This window comes from Marmota marmota, unplaced genomic scaffold (genome assembly GCF_001458135.2).
Source record: "Marmota marmota marmota unplaced genomic scaffold, marMar, whole genome shotgun sequence".
NCBI classification, from domain to species: domain Eukaryota; kingdom Metazoa; phylum Chordata; class Mammalia; order Rodentia; family Sciuridae; genus Marmota; species Marmota marmota.
In genome coordinates this window covers 15385745-15402095 of record NW_025999925.1, presented here as the reverse complement: position 1 = coordinate 15402095, position 16351 = coordinate 15385745, and the positions used below count along the sequence as shown (strand labels likewise).

At 35.4% G+C, this 16351-nt stretch overlaps 1 long non-coding RNA gene across 1 annotated transcript in view; it reads right to left on the bottom strand.

Annotated features, from left to right (window-relative positions):
• Nucleotides 1-919: 919 nt before the first annotated feature.
• Nucleotides 920-16351, bottom strand: part of LOC107152341 — a 38355-nt gene continuing 22923 nt past the window's right edge. The window contains exon 3 of the long non-coding RNA XR_001504774.2: nt 920-2876. This is a non-coding gene — a long non-coding RNA (uncharacterized LOC107152341). The remainder of the gene's footprint in view (nt 2877-16351) is intronic.

Below are 16351 nucleotides of genomic sequence, written 5' to 3'. Positions count from 1 at the left end.
GTTCCAGATCTTAGAAAACATTCAGTTTCTCTCTATTCTGTATATAAGCTGTTATCTTATCATATGTGACCTTTATTATGTTGAAGTATGCTCCTTTTATACCCAATTTGCTCAGAGTTTTATCATGATGGATGTTGAATTTCACCAAATTCATCTTCTGCATCTATTAAGATGATCACATGGGTTTTCTCCTTCATTCTGTTGATATGTTGCATCACCTTTATTGGCTTGCTAATGTTGAATAATTATTGCATCCCTGGGATGAGTACCACTTGATCATGGTAAATAACATTATAATGTGCTGTTGGATTCAGTTTGCTAGCATTTTATCAAGGATTTTTGCATCTATGCTCATCAAGGACATTGGCCTGAAGTTTTATTTTTTTGTTGTGTCCTTATCTGGTTTGGGTAGCAAGGTAACACAGGTCTCACAGAATCAATTTGAAAGAATTCTTTCCTCTTCAATGTTTTGTGTACTTCAAGAATTAGTATTAGTTTTTCTATAAGTGCTTTTTTAGAATTCAGTAGTGAAGCCATCTGGTCCTGGGTTTGTCTTTGATAGGAGACTTTTTATTACTGACTTGAACTCATTATTGGTCTGTTAATTTTTATTATTTTAAAAAATTAATGAACATACATATTCTTTTTTAAAAAGAATAAAGATGGTTACAGCAAGGCTCAGCAAAATAATTATATAACCAGAGTTTAGCAAATTTTTATAACTTTAATAAACAGATAGTAGACAAACATTAGAGTTTGTAGCTCTCACTTTCAGACCTCTCTCTACTTTTTCAGTCACTTCCAGGTGACATCTCTATATACTATTTGCATAGGCCTACTTTTTATTGTTTAGATATGAAGTGTCCCCCAAAAGCTCATGTGTAAAACAATGAAAGAATGTTAAGAGGTGAGATGATTAGATTATAAGAGTCTTAACCTTAATCAGTGTGTTAATCCCCTGAATGGTATTAACTGGGTGGCAACCCTAGGCAGTTATTGTGTGGCTAAAGGAAGTAGGTTTCCAGGCGGGTGCTTTTAGGGTATATATTTTGTCCCTGGAGACCAGATAATCTCTCTCTGCTTCCACGCTGCCACATCTTGAGCTGCTGTCTTCTGCCAAACACTTTCACCATGATGCTCTGCCACACTTTGGGCCCCGAGGAATGGTGCCTGTCATCTATGACCTGAGACCTCTGAAACTGTGAGCCCCCAAATAAACCTTTCCTCCTTTAATGAGGAAAAGTTTTCAGCTCTTTTGGTCATAGCACCAAAAAAGCTGACTAAACATTACTTCTCATCAAGTTGACTACTTATTATCATTCAAGTATTAGTTGTAGCAGTTCAGCATGTTATCCCTACAACATGTATTTCCATTGAATACTATCATCTCTTAAGACCTCAAAGAATGGATATTAGAAATTCAGATAGTTAATAAACAATGAGAACAATAGTTAGTTCCCAAAGGATTTCAAATTTGTGTTCAGGCATAGTTACCTAGTCAATAGACCAGCATCAGTTCCAACAGTAGATGTTGCTAGATTTTTTTAGATGATGCTTCAACAGAAATGAATGGTAGCCTTTGTTAGAGTGGCTCAATTACAATTATATAACTGCTAAATTATAATAAATTCCACTCAGGGAATGGCTCCATTCCTTTTCCAAAGCAATATTTTCATAATGCAATTTCCTGGAAATGGGGGGAAAAATGGTGGGAAGTGTGCCTTCCCTCATGAACATACACATCTTACTAATTAAGCCATGTGTTGTAATTTTATCTAAGCAAGCAGGAATGCACATAAAAGTGCCTAAATTTTACCATAAAATCTTGATCCAAAACATCAGCATGGAATAGAAGAGTAAATTATCACTAAGTGGAAGGTGGTAACATTAGTAGTTCAAAATTCATAGTCAGCAAAACAATGTTTACACAAACTAAGGCCCTAGGCATACCCTTCACTTGAGTGGCAGAATAGTGTGGAGCCATGCACCACACACTGAAGAACTCTGTCTGTAGACAGTTGTGACAACCAGTGAGGCAAGTAGCGAGAGTCACAAAATAGCATTTTTAAAAGGGAGAATCATTCTTTGTGCCCATTGTAGTTCATAGCCTAAAAGCAATACTGCTTTGAAAATGCTGCAGTTTCTGTGGCAATCTCTGCTGGTCCTTTGAACTTCTTTAGCTCTTATCACTCTGGGAATTTCACTGGAGATTTCCAAGGAGCCAGCTACAAAACCCAGAGTTGTTCAAAGTTGTCACCACAAATTTCCATAGGTTATCCAGAAATTGTCAATAATGGAAGAAAGTAATGGCGAGAAACAGCTGTACCCTGAGACCAGACCGACCTGGTGGTCTGGCAGGACAAGTAGGCAGGGACTGGGGACATCTAGGCAAGAGAAACAATAAGAAGTCAGGTGGCAAGTGGACACAGCTGGGAGCTTCATGAAGAACTAGAGAGCTCCTGGGATCCAAAAGCACCTTTTCTATGTGGAGTGGGGTGTGGCAGTGATATACCCAGGGCTAAATACATATATTGGCCCTGTACTCAATTCTTCATGTGTGTTCACCTCTGAAGGCCACAGTAAGGGTTTGAGACACAGCACAATGTGTATTAATAGAAAAAAGACCGGGAAAATGATCTAGAGAAAAGAGATGGGGGAGACAAGGTAGTTGTTTGTGAGGGTAGCAAAGAAGAAAAGGAATGCCTAATAGGACTAGATCTTAATTCAAAAGTAGTGTAGATTAAATAGGACTATATTGAAAGGTCCATGAATAGTCTAAGCCTTTTTCCTTTAAAAAAAAAATATTGCTTTCTCTGACATTCTGGATTGATGAGCTGATGTTTCTTGCTTCTCTCATTTTCCTCAGTCTAGAAGTCCTGTGAAAATAACAAAAGCCTGTTAGAACTATATGTAAAATAAAAAATGATTAGACTCTGTAAACAAATAAAGGTCTCTTTTCCCCTTTTTTTCTCTTTGTATTTCTAGCTCCTTTTTACTTTGATTCTTAACTATGGTCTCTATGCTTGAAATACTGACTTGTTATAGGATGCATTAGTGTGTCAATCTTCTTGTTCATTTCCTCTACCAATTTTAGTTCTGAATTAAATGAAGACTTTCAAATGAAAATGGGGGTTTTGATACTTCTCTATGAGTCAAGATGTACCTGAAGTAACTCTTTCTTATGAAGTGTGATGATAAAAGTAGTAGTATTAGCTCACAATCTGAATTGTCAAGAAAGCAAACACATTATTCAAGGTAAACGAACCTTATAGGGGCTCTTGAATGTCAATGGTATGCATGGAGAGTTTCCTTGTGTAAATAGATTTTTCAACCTGCCTCATGTGGGATATTCTGACGATATGTGACAGATATTATACAAAGGTATACTTCCTTTAAAAAACAGTTATATAGTTTCTCTCAAAGTCCAAGAAATTTTTTTAAGTATATATGTAATCCCTACACTCAAAGATTCACAGTCTTACTTGAGTGATAAAACTTACCTTCAAGTACTCAACAAGGTGAGAGAGCATGGATAAATGTCAAAACTGGCAAGAAACTGAGGGAGCTACTGACTTCCTGGTATGGTCAGTGGATATTTCTTTGAGGAGACATCATTTGGGATCTATCTTCACAGGACAAATACTTGTTTCTAAGGTAAACAAAACCCGTAATGCTTTCTTGGAGGAAGAGAGTCCAGCTATAATCAGATTATGGTTAATATTTGGTAATCCATAGCTTGGTGTTGCTATGAAGAAGTGGTGTAAGTGAGTCTGAAAACTAGATGATGCATGAAGTTTTTTTATGTACTACTTTATCCTGTAGATGACAGCAGACCATTGTAGCTTCTTTGCCACATTTGACAAACTTTTCCAAAGAATTAAAACACAATTTAAAAAGTTAAAAACACAATTTTTAGCTCTGTACCTAATTACCATCTACCTTCACTCTTTTTACAAGTCTTTGTACATTTGACCAATCTCCAGAAATATGGTCATAGCAGAGTGGTCCTAGACCTCTCATGAGAGATTTAGGCACTGATAGAAAGATTCTTCAGTCCACAAGAGGCCACTTATTTTATACTTGATTTTATTTCCAAAATGTGGCTAGTATTTTTCACTACACTCAAATGACATAGAAACCAATCAATCAGTAAAATATTTCCCAACTCTAGAAATATTCAGTAAAAGGGACTTTATCTTGAACATTCCAGGAAAACATAATAAAACTTTCATATAAGAATTTATAGCATGATTGATAGCATCACTTTTGTCTCATGAAATTCTCAGTATCATATGAAAGTTCAAAAACAAATGAGAAGCCTTCACAATCTAGTAAATCTAGTCACCTTGAAAAGTAGAGTTTTATGGCTTTGAAGAAGGATGAGGTGGTGGGAAGTGCAACTGTTTGAACTGGTTCCGTGATATCTCTGATATTCCACAGAAGACCATGAAAGACAAATTATCCTCACTTCCTGAGCATTATTGGGTCAGAAGGTAAGTTCAAAAAGTTTATTGAAGAATATAATTATTATAAGTATGTGCTCAAAGAAATGAATTTCTTTTTAAACTATATACACAAACAATGGTTTTATTTTCGTCACACTCTTGGCTCTTGTCTATCAATGACTATAAATGGATTGAACCAAAGCTTCAGAAAGATAGTGACAGTGAGAAGATCTGAGTGCCAGATAGATTATAAACTTCTGTAATTGGAAATAAAATGAATACCAAAAAAAAAAAAAAACTAAGACCAGAACTTCATAAAGCTCATAAATGACAAATTATCATTTTATTTTCAGTCTATGATCTCTTCCAAGTACAAAAAGTCATTATCAATATAACCCTAATGAAAGTTTACAAAACAAAAATTTGTAAACTTTTCTGAAATGAAAATTGGCAGCAAAAATCAGAGCATATCCATGGTTTTCCTGCCTCCGTGCTCTTATCTATTGATACACATTCTGATTTTCTGTATTTACTCTTTTTTTTTTTTTTGACTGCTCATATTTTTAACCTGTTTCTTCATCTGAACACTGTATGGTAAATTTCTCCTTTCTTCTCCATTTGCTACTTGAAAATAAAGAGCTTGCTGTTGCAAATATTTCACAAAGATTTTTATACTTCCTAAAATGTATAACTGACAGTAGAAACAAGACAGATGTTAAAGGTTATCACAATTATATTGATTTTCATTTTATTTCCATTAGCAACTTTTTTGTTAACTTATCAAATTATGCATTGTTACCTTGACCCATTTTTTAGATGTCTCAATGGATCTGAAAGGCAGTAATTTGGGACTTAAAATTTGAACTTTCAGTTGCTATATTTTTAGTACAACCTAAAGGTGTTCACAGGAAAATGTGAATCTAGACTAGACAATAAGAGTTGTTTCATAAAAGCACCCACGTTTCTGGTTCACAAATCTTTTCATCTTTAATTTTTCCTGCAAGAATATTGTTAGCTAATATTTTAACTACTTACTTACTCATGGCCAATGGATTATTTTTTTATTAGTGGGTTTTCAAATTCTATCTCTCTGCTAAGCTGTAAGAATGAAAAAAATTTCAAATTGTGTGTGCTACTTTAACTTCAAAACATAAATGTAAATTTCTCTTTTTTTACATTTCTTTATTATAATTTGGAGCCCAAAAGTTTCAGACAGTGAACATGGTATTCCAATTCCTAAAAGAAATTTTTGAGATTCAGGAATCATGAACCATGCCTAAGTTCTTGGAAACTATGTGTCTGCTATGGAGGCTGTTGGCTCCTGTGAATGGAAAAAAGTGCCACCGAGAATTTCAACCAACATGAAGCAACTGTTCCAAAGAATGTGGCTTAAGATTTTCAAAGACAAGTCAGACAGTTAATGCATGCAGCTGTACTAGAAGGTGACCAAGAATAAGAATAGATGAATCACACAACAAATGCATTATTACAAGGCAGGTCTGGGTTGTCAAGATGAAATTAAAAGTCTTATATTTTTACCTGAAGAGCATTTATATTTCAAGAGAAACAAAGAGTAATATAGACAAACAACAAATTTTAAAATGAGCATCCCATCCGTAAATAGTGGTGAGTAAGCTGATGCCCAAAATCAAAGGAGTTAAAGATTATCAAAGTTACCTTGACAACATGAAATACCTAAATCCTGTATGTTCTTTTAAGGATAGCACATATGACAATTTTAAATCACACTAAAATTCAACTACAAAATTCTTCCAGAATAAATTAGCTTCCAAAAATCAAACATTTTCAGAGAGCCTATAAAAAAAAGATAAGTGTGAAGTGTAGGCCTTCTGTGGAATCACCAAAATCTCTTAGCTCTTTATTCTTCTAAAAAGTTTCTCTACCGAAATATAATTTAGAGAACATGCAGAAAATAAATTTAGGACGGGCCAAAAAAGTAAGAGGCCTGAAGTTCCAATGACAATTTAAAGAATGTATATGTTATTCAACTTCAACCTATCTCTTCTTGGTGAACGCATCTCATTATTTGCTCAGGAAATGAGTCTTGACCAATATCATTGTGAGCTACTTATATAAATTAAATATGCTACTTCTATAGAAAACTTTAGGTCAGCAGCAGATGTTGGTAAATTCCTACAGAAATGCATGCCCAGAGAATGTTTTTTTTTTTTTTTTTTTTTCTAAATGGCAGAAATCTGCTAGCTATTCCTGCCTTATCTGCAACAGCTGAGCAATCTTTCAGTGCCACGCGGAGACGGAAAACTTGGCTCAGATATAGCGTGGACAAGCTTGCCTTAATCACATTGCTCTTTTACATGTGCACAAGGACATCAACATTGACAGTACAGAGTAAAGCAGCCATTTGCTGAAAACAACTGTCAACGTTGTCAAGTTTTTGGAACCTCTTATAATGTGATTTGTATGACAAATCTTGTGGCATTTTGTTTGTCAGCAACAGTAGTGAATTTCCATGTATCTGGAAAGGAAGGAGAACTGTTCATAAGTGGATTGCGTTTCTTTACACAGACTGTATTAAAGGAAAACAGTTATTAATTTTAAAATGACAGATTTCAAATAGAACTAGAATCTTGAAGCGGAATTTCAGTTCGAATATCACATGAGAGTATGTCCCCTCTTCGGCTCCAACCTTGAAAATCTGCAGTAGTCTCTCAATCTTCCTTTGTTGCTCTAAGTTTTGAAAAGTGTTACCATAAAATTATGGACCTTTCCCGAGGCTTGAATCTACATCAGTAATTAGTAAAGTGTGTTGTAAGTGACAATAGTAGGACCAGTCCTTTCCTCAAGAATTAGGTGTGTATGGCCATAAAGCTCATAAAAGATGGTTGTACTAAATTATACATAGCCTACCGTACACACCAGTGTTATTTAACAACGTTCCTATTAAGAAATGATGACAGAGACCTTATGGCTCATTACGTTTTCAATATTTCCCTATTTCTACTCTGTGATGCATTTTTCATACAGCTCTTCCTTAATGTGCTTCATTGGTCTATCCTCAGCCAAGGTCCTCCTCCATGTGGGTGGAGTCAGCTCAGACATGCTTATGCAACAGACCAGGAATACTCCCTCTGTGCAGATGCCAAAATGCCCTTGGATGCCTGATACTAGAATACCAACCCAGCCAAGAAAATCTCAGGTTCCTCACCTCTACACTAGTTATGGTTTCTTTAGAACAGATTTGCCAAAATCTATTGAGAAAAATCTTTTTTATGCTTTCTTCCACATGGATCTGGTTAGAAAATCCCAGAAATATATTCCTTTGGGATTCTTTTCCCCTCTCCTCAAAAGTATGCTCAACATAATACTTAGGACCACTCTTATAAATTAGGAACTTGATGGTGTTTTAATAAGCTGAATTGAAAATGATGGATATAATTGAGACACACTCTTATCATTGAAGGTCAAATGCTTTGCTTCAAATCCATTACACCCAGCTATCCCTCTTTTCTTTCTTCCTTTTATTTTTCTGGCAAAGTACTGAATGAGGTGCCCAGAATACCCTTAGAAATAGAATGCAAGCTATCAATGCAAGCTACAGAAGTAATTATAATTTTTCTAATAGCTATACCAAAAAAAAAAAGTTAACAAAAAGAGATAAAATTAGTTTCAATAATGTTTTATTAACCCAATAGGATCCATAATGCAATATAAACAATATTAAAGATTAGCAATAAGATATTTTGTATTCCTTTTTCTTTGCTCTAAATCTTGGAAATATGGTATGTGTTTTACACATATAGTATATCTCAGATAGTAGGTACATTTCCAGGGTTCTGTAGCCCCATGTGGCTAGCTGCTATCATGTGAAACAGCAGAGTTCCAGAGGCTTTATTCTAGTGCTGCTTTATCCACATGCTTACATCACTTCAGGTAAATTTCTATTCAGTCTCACATGCCCTGTCTTTTAAAGGATTTTTAATAACTTCTTCCCTATTTAATTTGTGAGTAGTTCGTGATGAGCACATGGAAAAGCACACATAGTTTGAAAATTAGAAAGTTCTCTCCAGGCTAAAATTCTTGTTGCCATTTCCACTTTAGTTCCCCAAAATTCCTTCATTTTCCTTTCTTAAAAAAATGTTTAAGTTACTAGCTGCTGGTTAAAATCATATTTGGGAACACTAGAAGATTTTTTTTTAAATTACTGCTAAATACTTACAGTGTTCAGTCTTCCCCAACTTTCAAGAGCAATTTGTCTTCATAAAATCATCTTGCCTTTTCTGTGACAGTCACTATTTCTAAAGACACATTCCATGTTTTTGACCCCTTCCCATCTTCTAGTTCTACTCTGATGACTCTAGACTAGAACTCAGGTATGTGTCAAAGATGGGTAGAGATTAAAAGGCAGGACTTCTATACCTAGATTTATATCAGATATCCAGCTTTTTCCTGTTTATAAAATAATTAAAATTAATACATCTATATGTATTGAAATATATATGTGTATATATATATATGTATATATATATATATTGAAAAAATATATATGTTGAAAAAAATATATGTATATATATTTCCCTACAGTCCTCTTCTTCACCCTATGTGGTCTCCATTCTGAGTGACTATAGCAACCTTGGCTCTTTTATTTTTTTCTTTTTAGTTATACATGACAGTAGGGTTTATTCTGACATATTTATACAAAAAAAATGGAGTATATCTTATTCTAATTCAATCTAAAGCTGTTCACAGGAAAATATGAATCTAGATAAGAAAGTAAAGTTTTGTGAACACAACCACCTTTTGTAGCTCATCTCTTTTCTTCCTTCATTTTTCCTAAAATGGTTTTCAGCTAACACTTTTAGCTAATTACTTGCTCATGGGTAGGAAATCCTACCTTAGGATACTATAGTTCCATTATTTAAATTCTGAAAAACTCCTTTGCCATGCAGTGGTTCTTAGTGGCTATTTTCCTCCCATTTTTTTCAAATTCATAGCCATAGTGTTCCTTCTCTTGTTCCTGACTTCTCAACCTCTTTACCAAGTGTTTTTATACTAAAGCTTTATTTTATGTATTTATTCTTATGTGGTGCTGATGATTGAACCCAGTGCCTTAAACATGTGAGGCAAGCATTCTACCACTGATCTGCAATCCCTGTCCTAAAGCTCAATTTTAACTAACCCATTTCCTTTCTCTACCTTTCCTCTCACATTTACCTTGAACTCACTGCCTAGGAGACTCTTAAGTTGGCTGTAACAAAAGAGCTTTGAACTTTTTGTTGGTTTTCCAACAACTGTTGTCCTATATCCTGCAAGGATATAAGGTTAAAGAACTTTTAAATTTAACACAGTCATAAAACAGCTAAACAAATCTAGCAGAATATATAAATATCACTGGCAAGCCAGCTCACCTAGTATCCCAGAAAAACAGCAATCACTCTGAACAGTGATCTAAACGTCTAAACGTTGTGGGGGTTTTTTAATGCTTTTGAATAAGATTTTAATCACCCTTTCCGGTGGTGTGTCTATATACTAGCTGCAGCCACACTGATTAGAGCATCAATACCAATTGATTTTTCCAACACATGGTTGCAATGTCTATTGTATCTCATTGCACACTGTATACTATTAGTATTTAGCCAAAGCTAAGAGGGGGGAAAAAGATTTTGTTTACAGAATACATGGGTTCAAGTGAGCTTCCTAATTCCCACAAGAATATAAGAATCAGGTACTCAATGTCATACTAAATGGCTTCTTACTGTTAATGTGTTTGGTGACCTCAGCCTCAAATAATTCTCTTGTCCAGAGCCTGGGTTACTCAGCTGTATAATAACCTCTAAAGTCTCTCCTTCGCAAAGGACTCAGGATTCATGGCTTTAATTTTGCCACTGATAATATGAAAAGTATACTCCACACAGTACTGAGCAAGCATTCACTCTCAGCTCCCACTATAATGAAATTCTAATTGTTTCGAAAGTTTAGGAAGGATAAAATGGTTAATCTCCATGATGACAAAAGGAAGCCAGGAAAATAAAGTGACACACTTGAATGAACTGTGAGGAAATAAAGTGCACAACATGCGATAATGCCATGACTCCGTGTTATTGCGCATTTCTGGGCTGAAAAGATATGGCTTGATGGGTAATTTGTCATGCTGTGCAATAGAGAACAACAGTAAAGAGACTTCAGACAGAAGAAAATTACACAAATAGTAGGGTGGAAAGGTATAATTGAAGATGGCAAAAGATTGAAAGAAAGACATTTAAAATTACTGTACTGACCTACTAAATGCACTTGGGCGTGGAATCCTGGCCTCACAAGAAGAGGCATTAAATGACTGCGGGCTGTGACACTACTGCGGAGTAGTGCCAATCTCCTGAGCTCTCAGAGAAGAAAAACACCATGCACAGCCTGATGGAGCAGCCTCAACCTGCTTTCTTAATGAAAGGAGTCTGGGCTTCGGGAGGCAAACTTAGATCGGAAAAGTTTCCTGAACAAGTTTGTTTGTTAAAATTATAAATATATTTTCTTTAGTATTTTGTGGACTTAACTTTAATTTTCTGAAGTCAATAAACCGCTACTTGTACAACTATAAAATCAGTGTAATGTTGTTGTTTTTTTAAATGAATCCATGCAAAAGAATTTTGCTTCTCATGTTAGGTTACATTTCTTTAAAATGGAAGAATCCTAGAGAGCAACATGGCATTGTGCAAAGCACATCCAAAGCTCTGAGAACCAGGAGACACAAGCACCACCCTGCCTCTTCTGCAGGCTCATTAATCATACAGAGCTCTGGGAAAGTCCCTTAACCTCAGGAAGTCCAGGTCCCCTTCTCTGTGTAAGGGAAAGCATAGACAAGATATTTTCCCAAGACTTTGAAAAAGTCCAAAGATTCTAGGGAAAAACAGCAGATGCTCAAAAGGGCTTCTCCATAAAAGTTATTTCATTTTCCTTCCCGGGATTGCAAAGCAGGAGATGTCCCAAACAAGATTCCTTTGCAATGACTCAAGTCACTCATCTACTTTATTCCCTTAAATTAAATATGCCTCCTATCATGTTAAGATGGTTACACGAGAAATAAAATCGTTTGAGGCATGAGTTAATTATAAAGATCTTTTCCATTTCTTACACATAACCATATAATCATAACTTATCTTTATAAAATTAATTCTTAATGACAATAAAACACTTAATGACATTTTTTAAAAAAGAAAAAAGAGGATGCTATCCATGATGACAATACTAAGTGAAAAATGAAGTGGTATCATTCTTCAGTTCTCATTATCATTATCATGTCCACATAGCTTAATCCAGGAAGAAGAAACTTCCAGGTTATAATAGATGTGATGCTCCATGAGCCACTCAAAAATATATTCCAATGGGAAATGTCTCAAATACATTACAGGTAGGGCAAAAAAAGTGTAAGCAATATTTATAATAAATAAAAAAGGATTTCCATTTTTAAAATTTTTTGTCATCTGAAGAAAGTTAAGTAAGATAAATGAAATCATAATAAAGCCAGTCTGTCTAAATGACACTGTACGGAATACACTAAGAGGTATCAAATTAGTAAGGATAAATAAATTCAAAAGGTATCTAGGAAGACTACACATGACAGATGTGTGACAGACTATGGGGAAAACATCAAGCTATGTCTTAGCTTTAAAGGCACAGTAGACAATTAGGCTGCCCCCCCAAATCACAAATAGACTTTGGGGTTGAATTTCATCATGATATATCATCATATTGTCTTCTGTTCTTATATTCTTTCCCCCCAAGTTAAGTGGTGTGTGTGTGTGTGTGTGTGTATTTGGAAGGGGTAGTGCTAGGACTGAATCCTGGACCCTGCACATGCTTAGCACATGCTTTCCCATGAGCTACACCCTCAACCTTTTTAATACATTTCATGCATCATATTTGCAGATCATAACGCTGATGATAGTGAGCAGCAGATACAATTGGGTATACAACTCTATCCAAAGACATTTTTTCTAATTCATTTCAGTATATGACTCTCTCAAGTGGAGAATGCATAAAACAAAGCAGACCTATATGTGATTTCTGACTAATGTCAATAAAATAATTTGTAGATTTCAATCTAAAAATTTAAAAATGATAAACCTAGAGGAAACATAAGAAAGTCACTTGAACTGGAGCTTTACACATTGGGGTTAATATTTTGAAGAATGTGGTGAGCCAAGACTCAGTCCCCAAAGACACAAACACTTATTCATGCACCAAGTAAGAGTCTTGATGACACTTAAGGTCTTTTCCTGCTCTGGGATCATACTGTGTATGAAAACACATAATTGTGCTTCAGAAAATTCTATTCAAAATAATTGGTCATATCAGAGTCAAAAACCCAGAATTCTTAAGTCTCTATAAGAAATCTAATCAGGGTCATGAAAGTTATTATTATTATTACCAATATACAAATTACCAGATCCATGTGCTGACAGTTATTAAAATTATAATAAATTTCACATTCATTTACACATTTGATGAATATTTATTAACCATCTACTATGTTCTCGATACTGTGTTAAGTAAGCATTAGGAACGGAGAGAATTAAACAGACTGTACCCTCCCAGTGTCTAGTGGAGAGAATAAATAGTAGAATGAGTAAGATGAAGGGTGGGGACAGTTAAGATGGGACAAATACAGGGAACTGTGATGCCACAGAAAGGATCTGTGAAATCTCCAAGGTGCAGCTAAGACCTAAGAATGAGTAAGGTAGCTGTTTTATGCACTGTGCCTCTACTTCTGTGTCTTGGCACGTAATGCCTTCATTCCTGCAATGCCCTTCCTTCCTCCTCACTGCTTCTCATCCTCTTGGATTCAGTTTCAGCAGCACACTGCAAAGAATTCTTCCTCCACCTGCACTAGTTGGGAGTAGATGCCTCTCCTTCCGTACTGTTCATTGAACCATACATCTAAATCCACTGGTTCAGCATAATCTCAGTCTCTTGGACTAATAAAATCAAAGAAAAGTTTTCTTGGAAGCTTCTGGGAAGGTTTTTCTAGCTCTTCTATAAAGCCTCCTGATAGCCATCTCCCACCCAGCCATGGCTGAAACTGATCCCCAGAGAGGGCAAACAATGAAAGGAAAACTAAGTCCAAACTACTGGGTTAAACTGACCCTGAATCCACCCTCCCTCTGGACTTTCAGTGGAGTGAGGCAACAAATTTGCTTTTAACTAAAGCCATTTGGACTTGTGTTTTCTATTACCTGCAGGGAAGAACATAGTGTGTAATAAAACATTATGGGTGGAAAAAACGTGTCTTTTTTCGTCCAATACACTTTTTAGCACATAGCAGCTATTTAAAAAAAAAAAATCCTGAATAATTGAACTGGGTAATTCAAAGAAAGTATCTGTACCTCAATAAAATTGAAAAATATTTCAGTTTTTCAACCAAGATATATTCAAAACTATATTCAGAAAGTCTGACATTCTTTAGAGATTTTCCTATACTATAAAGAAAATAAATATCATCTTGTTTTGTTTCAAGCCGCCTCTTTCAGTATCTTCCACATTTCCCCACTATCTCCCTCAAGCTAAAAAGCACTTCCTCTCACTCTCCAGTGACTAGAGGGCTTCTATTTCTCTATCCAACCCCTTTCAAAATATGCTCTCCAGGGACTAGTGTTGTGGCTCAGTGATAGAGCACTTGCCTGGCATGTGTGAGGACTTGGGTTCGATTCTCAGCACCACATATAAATAAATTAATTAAAGTTTTTAAAGAAACATGCTATCCAGAGAGAGCTAGTAAGACTATTCACAGTATAGTCTAATGATACAATTTAAATTACGTGTTATAATTTTTAGAGATATTTGCAAAATCCAAAGATTTTAATCTCGAAGTATGCAACTTCAGGTATCAGCAAGCAGATAAGTGGGCACTTGAGGAGCTTCCAGCTGACTCGGTGGTCATAAAACAGCAGAAAGAGATGATTGATTTCCCTCTACACAAGGGCAACTCCAGATATTGTCATCCATGGCCAGCCCAATGGCATGACAGGGTCCTTTCTTGTTCCTTTTTCTTAAAAGCAAATACATTCACTTACCAATGAACAATGTTCACCAAGGGACATTCCTACCTCTAAGAAGTTGTGGTTGTAGACTTTATCAGTGGATAAGATTTAACACCATGTGTTCTGTGTCCCATTTGGAACCAACTTCACAATTATAGTAAGTGTCTGTATTAGAAACACCTCTGCCTCCAAATCCTATCAGCAAATTATAAATAGTGCTTGGTTTTTTACAAAAATGGGCAAACTCGGGATTCTTTGTTCTAGATCCTAAATACAGATGTAAACTAAACTCTCAAATGAAGTAGATATCCCAACATAAATTCTCTAGTCTCTCTTGGATGCAGTGGTACATGCCTGTAATTCCAACGGCTTGAGAGGCTGAGGTAGTAGGATTGAGAGTTCAAAGCCAGCCTCTCAAAAAAAGTAAAGTACTAAGCATCTCAGTGAGACCTTGTCTCTAAATAAAATACAAAATAGGGCCGGGATATGGCTCAGTGGTTGAGTGGCCCTGAGTTCAATCCCCAGTACCAAAAAAAAAAAAAAAAAAAAAAAATCTCTAGTCTTAAGCAACTACAAACTGATTTGGCTACAGTTTTTTGAATCAGGCATTCCAGAGCCACCTTTATTGCCAAACATAAAAGCATCCCACTGCACACCTCAACAGAATTGCTTGTACACCCTTAATGTCTTTTCAAGTAATTTTATGCAGTCAGCACCCTATACATTAGGAAAAGAATGGACATGTGCCCTATGGATTACTTATAATAGCAATGAACCTTCATAATCAGACCCATTCCTTAATTTTGCTTACTTTTTTTAATGCAGCTGCATTAATACTACATTGTCAGACAAAGACAAGGATGAACATGAGACATGAGACCTTAGTTTAAAAAAAAAAAGCAGAAGAAAACAATACAGCCTTCCAAGGAGCAAGTGCTGAGCTTGTGAAAAAAAAAAACAGCTCTCATTTTATTAAATAATAGTGTTCCTGCAGGGATGTCTGAAGTATTCTGCAAGGCTAATTAGGACAGATCAATGTACACTTACCTCTTCAGAAGGCTGAAAGGTGTGTAGTGACTATGTGTCATTAAAAATTTACTTGACCATGGGCATCAGATGTCCATGAGAGAATGACCCTGGTGAGCACTCTAAGTTTCCATTTTACTTATGTCATCCTCAATGTATCAAAAATGCCATAGACACCATTGCTATAATCTAGGCTCATAGCAGCTGATGTGCTATATATGTTTGAGAGGGTGGTATCAATTAACTATATTATCTATAAAGCCATACTTGCAATTACTACCACTTCACAATTTATCATTAACACATTTGGCAGATTTTTTTTCCAAAGTAACATTTATTTAAAGGTTAATCAAAATTCTTAGAACAGCATTTATTATAATGTGATTTTTGATAATTGACTAAATCAGTGGCTCTTAAGAAAACACCCTTGTCTCAGTCCTGCTCAGTATACACCACAGTGCCATTTGGGGAAAAGAAATACATATTAGAAATGTTCATTTCAGACCTCGTCATGGAAGATCATATATTAATGTAATCAGGTGGTACATTTACATGCTCATTAGTAATCCATCATTAGTCCAAATGCTCACTATTAGGAATAAATGTACAACGAGTTATTCAGAATACCCAGAAATAGTATTTCTTATTTAAACATTCAGAATAAGCTGACTGAAATAAGTGCACACCTTGAATTTGAACTTTCAAGGCACATCACAGAAGTCAATCAGTTATGTCAGGACACTCTTCCATAATAATCTCAATTATAAAATTCCTGCCCCTCCCTAACATAGGAGATGGGGGTAGTTCAAACATAGAAATCTCTCTAATTCACTGTAACTGCAAAAATTCCTGATGAAATGTGTGTTTAAA